Genomic DNA, 10,176 nt, shown 5'->3' on the forward strand with positions numbered 1-10,176 from the left:
AACAGAACAAACTGAACTAGACCTGGATGAGGATAAGGGGAATCCACTCCTTCAGTCTTACGTATACTTGGCTACCCTATGTTTACTCAGGCTCCCAGGGAGATTGAGTTTTATGAAATAAACGAATAAAATAAATGAACATTGTCAATTGGATAAAGCACTAAGACATCAGATGCCTTTCAATGACCCTCAGGTTAAAGGCTGATCATCTGTTTTGCTTTATTATTTCCCTAAAATCATCTTCATACACTGGTCTCACAGCTGAATCTTTTCAGAAGTAGACCATGGTTTCCCTGGAAGCAGGCAGGCATTTCATGCCAACCCATGTACTCGATCGCTAACTCACAATGAGATAGAGTCTCCCGGGGGTAACATGAAATGCATAAGGAGAGGTCTTTGACTTTTTCTATTTAGTAGTTAAACAAGGACTGCTCCCAAGCAAGGAGGAGCAGATGCTTTGAGATGCTTCTCAAAGCATGAGATGCCTCTCCATACCGACTTTGGATGGCCATCATTATTTCTTCTGACTTTAGTGATTACTTCCTTGCTCCCTTCTCCTGTTTCTGAGGAAAGGATGCTCCATGCCCCAATGTGTTTGGAATCTCCAAAGATGTGATAGAGTTGTTTTCAGGCTGCTTGGTATGTGCAGACAGCTTTGCTGTAGCTAACACAGTGATGCCACTACGACACCAGCCAAATGCCATTGGAGATCCTAGTTCATGTACTAGTGCAGCTACCTGGGAAAAAGATACGTGAAAAGGGAAAAGCATAAAGGCGCCTCACAGTGTGCCAAAATTATGAAAATCAAATGGGGCTTTAATCTAAAATATGCTAAGGAAATTAAAAGGATTTATTATTAATACTGGTGTTTTTATCGCAAAAACACTTAAAATAGTAGGATAAGGATAGTGACACCTGTTGAGTAATAAGTCTTTCATACAAGGAAAAGAGGTGTTAAAAAAAAAAACAGGGATAAAGAAAAGTCCTGAATCTACATTCAAATAATAAAATTGTACAAAATGGGATGTGTTAAGCCTGAGTATTTTAGATGACAAGTAGATAATGTAGCTGGCAAAAGAACTAAATGAACCTTCTCTTAGCCTACATTCATAGGAGTTCAGTGAGTGTCCTGTGAAAGGAAACTTCCACGTCACTAACCCAAACACAAGTGGAGTGTTTTGCTCAGTCTAGAAGGGAGGTAACAAACTGGACTCCATCTATAAGAAAGAAAACAGAATTAGAATCTCAAAACCTTGTCCTTTCAGCAAAGAATGAGTTTCCCTGAAGAGAAGACTTAGGTAACAATGTGATCATTCTATTCAAATACTGAATGATTATCTTCTTTAAAAAAATGCAACTTATCCCATCGCTCATGTTCACAAAGCGGGCATCAATGACGTAAAGTCTCAGGCAGACAGATTTGGAGACAAAGTCAGAGCTACTGGAAGCTAGGGGAGAGACATGGAACAGATTCTTCCTCACTAACCCCAGAAGGAATCCACCTCTCTGACACATTAATCTTGAACCCTGAGCCTCCAGAACCATGAGACAATAAATTGATACTCAGTTTGTGGTACTTTATTATGGCAGCCCTAGAAAATCAATACAAATGACCTATAATTCCTATAGTAACCTCCTACCTCTAAACTTACTGTTACATGAGAAAAAGAATCACCTACCTATTGAAACTAAACCACTGGTTGAATTTTGTATTTCCTGTAAGTGGAATACAATCTTAACTAAGAGATCGGGAAAGGGAAGAAAATTAAATCGTGAAAGGGTGGTAACAACTGGGATGAAATGGTTGGGTCAAGAATTTCAGAGGCCAAAGACCTCCTTCTTTAAATAGGGGCTCCGTATTTTATTTCTCCAGTGGCATGCTTGCATTTGAATATAAGTTAAAGGCCTTAAGAGCACCTGGGTGGCTCAGTCTGTTGAGCATCCTTGATCTCGGCTCAGTTTGTGGGTTCAAGACTCATATTGGGCTCTGTGCTGGCAGTGGGAAGCCTGCTTGGGATTCTGTCTCTGTCCCCCCTCCTCAAAATAAATAAACTTAAAATCAATCAATCAATTAATTAATTAATTACTTAGAGATGCTTGCTCACCAAAGCCAGGTCCTTTGGGTAGTTCGGTCAAAGAAGTAAGACCCCCATCTGGCTCAAAGAGAAACATCTACTCTTTGGCCCAGATTTTGGAATTTTGCCAGTCTCAAGCTCATCAATTTCTTCAAAGCCCTGAGGTGACAGAATTCATAATAGTTGTCATTATTTGAGCTATTGCTGTAGTTACACAGACCCCTGAGCATTTCCCCTCTGTAAGAATGAAAACTTTGTCAGGTATAGTATCCTCAAAACTTTTTTCTAAGTTTTTTCCTGAATGGCCGCCTGTAAGGTGTCAGAGCTTTTAGCACGCAAGGTGTTGTAGTGGACCTGCATTTGATACTTTCCAACTGGCCCTCAATTGTACATCATGTAAAAAGTTGCTGCTTCATATACTCTCACCAGAGGTACTTGTAAAACTTCACCCTTGTTCATGGCAGAGACAGGTAGACACCAGTTCTGTCTTGGCCTAACTCCGGGTCTGGAAGCACACCTGCTGCTTTGTGCCCTTCTGGATGATTTGTTTGTTTGTTTGTTTGTTTGTTTGTTTGTTTGTTATTTACAGCTGCTTCTATCCTCTTAGATATTTCCAGTGTGAAGTCAAATGGACCCTGAAGTCATCCATAATGAGGATTTGAGGGGATAACTTGGTAAGACTGAGTCCATGAAGAAAAACCAGGAGTGAGCAGACTTGAATTCACAACAAGAATGGTGGTAAAATATGAGGGTAGGAGCTTCAATAGAGAGAAGTATTTTGCTTGAAGGATGAAACATAATGGTTTAGAAGGATAATGACAGTCTTATAATTGAGAGAATTCCAATACCATCTCCAGGCTCCCTGGTAGATAGCACATGGGAAATTGAGTTCATTTGGTCCAAGAAAGCTACAAGTGAAAGTGACCTTGAATTGGGTTGATAGATATACCTTAAAATGTTATCACATGAATTATTCAAGTAATTAATGCCCAATAAAATTTAGGATCTTAACTCAGATTTGGAAGGGATTTTGTAGGTATTTAGTTCAGTCTCACACTAGAGTAAGGATACTTGTCCTTGAGTTTTCATTTCAAGTTGAAGGCACAACCCTGGCCTTGGAGTTGCCTTTAGTTATATGAATGTATGTGAAAATAGAGGGAGGGTCAGAATGACTCATGACACATTGTCGCAAATGTGTTGATTCAGCAGATTATTTTTAAATACATCCAATTTAAACTCTCATTCTTCCCTTCAGATTCCAGTACAAAGGGGCCTCTTTCCAAAGAAAAAGCTCTTGTGACTATAAATATACACTGACAAACTGCATACAGAATGTCTCAGAATCTAGAGAAGGCCATCAGAGAGCTAGCATTCCACAGTTTACAAAACATAGTAATACATATATGTTTATTATACATAATTTCACTCCTTAAATTTTTGCAACAGTACCATAGTCCTTTAAGAAAAAAAGTTGCACTTCCCAAGGTAGTTTCTTACGTTTCCTGGCTTTTCAGAAATCTACCAGACCAGAGCTATAATAGGACAAAAATTCTCTTTGCATTGGGGACAGGTATTGGCTTACAACTAAAATGAGAGAACAAAGTACATTACTATTTCCCCCCTCTCTCTCTTCCACTAGAAATAAGGGGGGGAAAAGTTAAAAGCAAAATGATTTGAAAAATGCTCACTGCTGGGAGGAGAAGCTTCTCTGAATTTGGCAATTTGTCTCCCTGACATTTACTGTCTGAAGATCACGAGGCTTGCTAGATTTTGCAGAGCTAGGTAGAGTGTGACAGACCTCTCTAACTATTAGTTGGAAAGCTCATAAGCATAAATATTCATTTGGATTGGATATTTTGAAGAATGAAAAATAGATACTGATTAAGTACCTGAAAATTATGTGAGAAAGCATACCTGGGGCTGTGAATGTCACATTTTCTAAAAAATCTGTTTAATATGTATTCATTTTTGAGAGACAGAGAAAGACAGAGCATGAGCGGGAGAGGGGCTGAGAGACAGAGCGGGAGACTCAGAATCTGAAGTGGGCTCAAGGCTCTGAGCTGTCAGCACAGAGCCTGATGTGGACTCGAGCTCACAAACCATGAGATAATGACCTGAGCTGGTCAGGCACTTAACTGACTGAGTCACCCAGATGCCTGTTTCATTTTTTAAAAATTTTATTTATTTTGATAAAGAGAGAGAGGGGGTGGAGAGGAGCAGAGAAAGAGGGAGCAAGAAAGAATCTCCAAGCAGGCTCCACACAGTCTGCACAGAACCTGATGTGGGGCTCGAACCCATGAACCGTGAGATCATGCCCCGAGCCTAAACCAAGAGTCACATGCTTAACCAACTGAGCCACCCAGGTGCCCCTGTCTCATATTTCATTAAACAAGAAATGCATGCCATGAGGGACTCCCAGAAAGAACTCGGTTTGAGCTGCCCCCTTGACTCTCCTTGAAGTATGGAGGGCTAATGGGATGAGATAAATAGCTCTGTCAACAGTGCTCGTTCTCTGCAAAAGGTACATTTTATTTTCCCGGGGTCAAAAAAATTTATCCTGGAGACAGTATTTTTCAGAAGCATATGGTTCTCAAGTGAAGGGAAGCAGCTGAGATACAAAATCGTATACCTTTCTTTACTTTTCTATACCTGAATGTGGCTTAGCAGCCCCAGTTTTCATCGCAAACAGAAATACTTAATGGTATCATTTCGAGAAGACCTGATTCTTGTGGTTTTACTATTCAGGTGCTTTTGGTTTATTTCTCTTCAGCTGAGGGATTTCTCCAGTCCTCACCCCCAGGTGGCATCTGATCTTGGGGGTAGCATCCCAGAACAAGTTGGCGGGTAGGTGGGTGCATTGAGTCTATGTGCTCCCATCTAACCCATTGAAGAAAAACTTATTCTGATACTTGTTAAAATGTTAAGGAGATTTTATTTGACTATTGAAATCAGAGCTTGCAGCAGGGGGAGAGATGGGGTTCACCTCCAAATACAGTAAAGACAAGCGGGGATTTATAGCCAGGGAGCAGAATTGGGGGTAGTTGGATGGAAAATCACTAACAGGACACATCAAGGATGGGGGAATTTTTACTAAACTGACCCAACAGGATTCTTGCTAAAAAGAAGCCAAGAATGCATACTTCAAAGGATAGTAATAAGGAGCTTGATCAGATGTCATAGGTGGGGGGTGACTCAGCAGGATTCTTTGTGAACACTGGGCTGCGTGGGACCAAGGAGGAGGTGAAGCTGGAAAGAGGGCTCAGGGGAGCCTGACCGAAGTTGGGTCCAGAAGTGCCTTTTTCAGTCCTTGCCAGCCTCCACTGAGGCCTGGCTCACCCTGCCGGACTTGGGTCTCAGGCACTGCCCTCCCCCCAGCATCTGCTGTGAAGGCCCTCAGCCCACAGCACCCTCAGCTTGTCAGAATAGCCATTCCTTCTACCCCACTGCTGAGATCTTTCTGCAAGCTCCTGGGGGCTCAGAAACTAATCTGCATTCCCACGTGATATTGGCGGGCTCAGGACTCCGGGGGGACACCTTCCATGTCATCCGCATAGACCTCTGCCAAAGGTGCCATTACTCTAACCTATGTAACTTTGGGGGTTTCTCTTCAGAACTCTCATTTTCTTCGGCTACTTTTTGAAAAGCCAGAGGTTGACCCTTTTATTTAAAATTGTTTTAATGTTTATTTTTGAAAGAGAGAGAGAAATAGAGCAAGAGCAGGGAGGGATAAAGAGAGAGGGAGACAAAGAAACTGAAGCAGGCTCCGGGCTCTGAGCTGTCAGCACAGAGCTGGATGTGGGGCTCGAACCCACAAACCATGAGATCATGACCTGAGCCAAAGTAGGATGCTCATCCGACTGAGCCGCCCAGGCGCCCTTGTCTCTTTTATTTGAAACTCCCCCATAATTTAGGATGCTCATCCGACTGAGCTGCCCAGGCGCCCTTGTCTCTTTTATTTGAAACTCCCCCATAATTTACCAAGGGTTTTCCACTCACGTGGACTAATTATGAATGAAGTAATTGTTCCAAATCTGCCAAACGTTACCTCAGATTTGAAGAGAAGTACTGGAAGAGCCCATAATGTAATTGGAAATGAGAGACAAAAGAAAGGGAAGACAGAGAGCACATATTTTCTTCTTTCACGGAATGTTTTTCAATTGGCAAATTACCATCTAGGATTAGGAGACATCCCACATATAAAGGCTAGATCTCTATTAAATTAGGCTCACTTTTTTTTTTATAATGGAGTATAGTGTTACTTGATTCTAAACGAGGAAGTAATTTTCTCCACATAATATTCTCTCTATATAATTTCAGGATCACTATCTGGTGAGAACAGGTAGAAATCTGAAATAGGAGTACTTGTCAGGATGTCAGGAGGCCTAGGATCTGTCTGAGTTCCGTCAGGAGCAAGCCGGATGTCCTCGGCCGAACTATACCTCGGTTGCTACCTCTGTCAAATGACAGACATCTGAATATGCAAGCTTCTTTTCTGTTGTGATACTTGAAGGCGGTGTTACCGGAAGCTGGGCTCCCAGCTTGAGGCCAAAGAACACATGGGCAGGACTGAGCATGTTCAGCAGGCTACCCTGCGGGCCGCTGCAGGAAGACCCAGATGCTTCTTGGAGGAACTCCTTCAAGACAAAGACAAGGACAAAGAAGCCAGGATCCATAAGCCCCACCGACAACAAAAGCCCCCATTGACAGCAAAGTGGTTTTTCTGAATGCGTGACAGTGTTTACCATTCGTATCTGCCTCCTAACAGTGAAGGACTAATTAAGTAATTAATTATTAATAAATTAATAAAAACTGAAAGACTGGGTTCACAAAAAAACAAAACAAAACAAAAACACTTGGAGTTCCTGGGTGGCTCAATCGGTTAAGTGTCCTTCTTCAGTTCAGGTCATGATCTCACAGTTTGTGGGTTGGAGCCCTGCATAGGGCTCTGTGCTGACAGCTCAGAGCCTGGAGCCTGCTTCGGATTCTGTGTCTCCCTCTCTTTCTCTCTGCTCCTCCACCACTCAAAATAAATAAACATTTTAAAAAAACACTAGAAAATATGGAGTCAAAGCATGGTGTTTTGGGGTTTTTTTTTAAATGTTTATTTGTTTTTGAAAGAAAGAGACAGATATGGAGCGGGGGAGGGGCAGAGAGGGAGACAGAATCCAAAGCAGGCTCCAGGCTCTGAGTTTAGGGTCCGACAAGGGGCTCAAACCCACAAACTGTGAGATTGTGACCTGAACCGAAGATGGACACTTAACCAACTGAGCACCCAGGTGCCCAAAGCATAGTGTTTTGTGACCTTCTAACAAACTGTGTCACAAAAGGAAAGTGGGCATTTTCCACCTGACATCATCACCAGAGTCCAGAATGTTAGCCCCTAGAGGCCTTCAATGTTGTTGCATTGGTTCTTAGAGGAAGCACAGCGGCGCACAGAGAGGGTGGGTGGGACGCTCACAGAGCAATAGGCACACCAGGTAGGACATCCAGGCAATGCCCAGTAGACTGTCCCCAGCACTTGGCAGCTCATGGCTTGAGCACAGTAGATCCGGAGCTATCACAAGGCAGCTCTGAGGATTCCCATTAACTCTGAAAGACCCTGCCGAGGTTAGAGGGCCTGCGTGAACACAAACCTAGTGCAAAAATAATTGCTTTCGACTGCACAATGTGCACGTGCCCTTCTTCCAGTAATAGAATCTAATTTTTCTTCAGGAAACCACCCCTACTTCACTCTCTCAGTCCTAGCAGTTTGAGTACAATCGATCCAGCTCCGAGGAGCAGGCGTGAATCCCAGGAAATGTTAATTGATCTAGTCCTTCCTTTTGGCCATTGTGATTATATTATGGACAGGCACATAGTCCAAGTCAGGCCATGAAATGAAAGTACAGGACTTTTACAGAATTTTTGGAAAAGAGGCATCCTGGGATGGCAAACGATAATGAAAACGGAAACCTAGAACTGCCAGAGACTGATACATGGCAAAAGCTTGCCTGAGAAAGAAACAAACATGGAGGAAGTGGAGCCAAGTGCTGTGAAGAATTCTGCAAAACTTGGAGAGGAGGCAAAGTGTGAGGTAACTAATATGTCCTTTCAGAGATGAAGGCCTCCCAAGGACTATCTAGGGAAATGAACTTAGTTTGACTCACTCATTTCTACCCATATAAGATCCCGAAGTAGTGAGTCCCATGTTAACTTGTAGATATTTGTCTGGTAGAGATGCAAATGATGTTCGTCCAGTGGAACAGATCCTCTTAAACATTTCAGTTTATTGCCCTGTCGGATATTAACCAGTTTATGGGTCCCTCTAGAAATCTTATTTTAGTATGCCTTTATTGAGTTGCACGTAAATGCCTAGCCTCTCAAAGGATGTGTAGACCGGTTTTAATATCTTTATAGTTCTCTCATTAATTAACCTGTTAAATAAAATCTTTAGCACATGGTTATTTTATATTCACCTAAGAGCCATTTTTTAAAGACTACTTTTTGGGGGAGCCTAGGTGGCTCAGTCGGTTAAGCGTCTGACTCTTGGTTTTAGGCTCAGGTCCTGATCTCACAGTTTCATGAGTTCGAGCCCCATATCAAACTCTGCACTGACAGCGCAGAGCCTTCATGGGATTTCCTCTCCCCCTCTCTCTGCCCCTCCCTTGCTCATGTTGTCTCTGTCTCTCTCAAAAATAAGTAAACTTTTAAAAATTTTAAAAATAAAAATAAATACTACTTTTTTAAAAAGTATACTTCAACACAAGAGATGAAAGGGGCAAAAGGAACCAGAGAACAAGTCCTACCTACTTCACTTCAATACCTGAATCCCGTTACCCCTACATGTGGACTGCACCGTCCTTTGAATTAATATAGTCTAGGGGCGCCTGGGTGGCTTAGTCGGTTAAGCGTCCGACTTTCGCTTAGGTCATGATCTCGCAGTTCGTGGGTTCGAGCCCCGCATCGGGCTCTGTGCTGACTGCCAGCTCAGAGCCTGGAGCCTGTTTCAGTCTGTGACTCCCTCTCTCTCTGACCCTCCCCTGCTCATGCTCTCTCTCTCTCTCTCTCCTAAAAATAAAAAAAAATTAATAATAAAAAAAATGAATTAATATAGTCTATATTTTGGCAAGTGAGTGTGAGCTGCGCTTATATCTTTTGTGTCCTAGATTCTGACATTCGGTTCCAGTGGCTTTCCCACACCACCAAGCAATTCTCCAACTCCAGCTGGATGTCCAGTAGTTCAATTCAATTCTGACACTATCTACCTGGAGATAGCATCAGACTGCACGGGTGAAAGATTTCAGTCCCACACGACTGCTTCCCATCTCAGATACTAATCACAAGCCTAGGTTGTCTCCCTGTGCCTCTGACGCACCCCTGTAGATTCCAACCTCCCCTTCCTAGGGTTTGACTGATTTGTTAGGTTGGCTCACAGAACCCAGGAAACATTCTATCTTGACTCGATCACTGGTTTTTATAAAAGGATGCAACTCAGGAACAGTCAAATGGAAGAGATGCACAGGGCAAGGTGTGGGGAAGGGGACGCAGGGCTTCTGTGCCCTCTCCAAGTGAGACATTCTCTTCAAATCTCTTTGTATTCACCAGTCTGGAAGCTGTCTGAACCCTGTTCTTTTGGGTGTTTATGGAAGTTTCATTACATAGATATGATTGAAACAACTCACTGACCACTGGTGAGTGATTCCACCTGTCACGCCTCTGCCCTCTTTGGAGCTCAAGAGGGTGGGGCTGAAAGTTCCAAACTTCTTACCTCCTTGTTGGTTCTCCTGGCAAACAGCCCCATCCTTAAGTGCCTCGCAAAAGTCACCTCATTAACATAACAAAGATACCTTTATGGCTGCCATCACTTAGGAATGAGGATGAAGACCAAATATATATTTCTTGTTATAAACCATAAAAACATGGTACCCATAATAGTGGTGATAACTACTAGTGAGCTCTATAGCCAGAAAAATGTAGTTTGATACCAATTTGAACATACAGCCTAGTAAAATCTGAGAAATATAAGATTGCATACTAAAATAGAAATTTTTAGTATTAAGGTCAGCCAAGGTTCCCAAAACAAAAAATACTATGTGTCTCCTCCACAATGTACTACCATTAA

The 10,176-nt window shown here is 42.5% G+C and overlaps 1 pseudogene; it reads right to left on the reverse strand.

Moving 5' to 3' along the window:
• Positions 1-2,079: 2,079 nt before the first annotated feature.
• On the reverse strand, positions 2,080-9,855 carry LOC144220547 (NADH dehydrogenase [ubiquinone] flavoprotein 2, mitochondrial pseudogene; annotated as a pseudogene).
• Between the last annotated feature and the right edge of the window lie 321 nt (positions 9,856-10,176).

Source organism: Crocuta crocuta, unplaced genomic scaffold (genome assembly GCF_008692635.1).
Source record: "Crocuta crocuta isolate KB4526 unplaced genomic scaffold, BGI_CrCroc_1.0 scaffold1, whole genome shotgun sequence".
Lineage (NCBI taxonomy): Eukaryota > Metazoa > Chordata > Mammalia > Carnivora > Hyaenidae > Crocuta > Crocuta crocuta.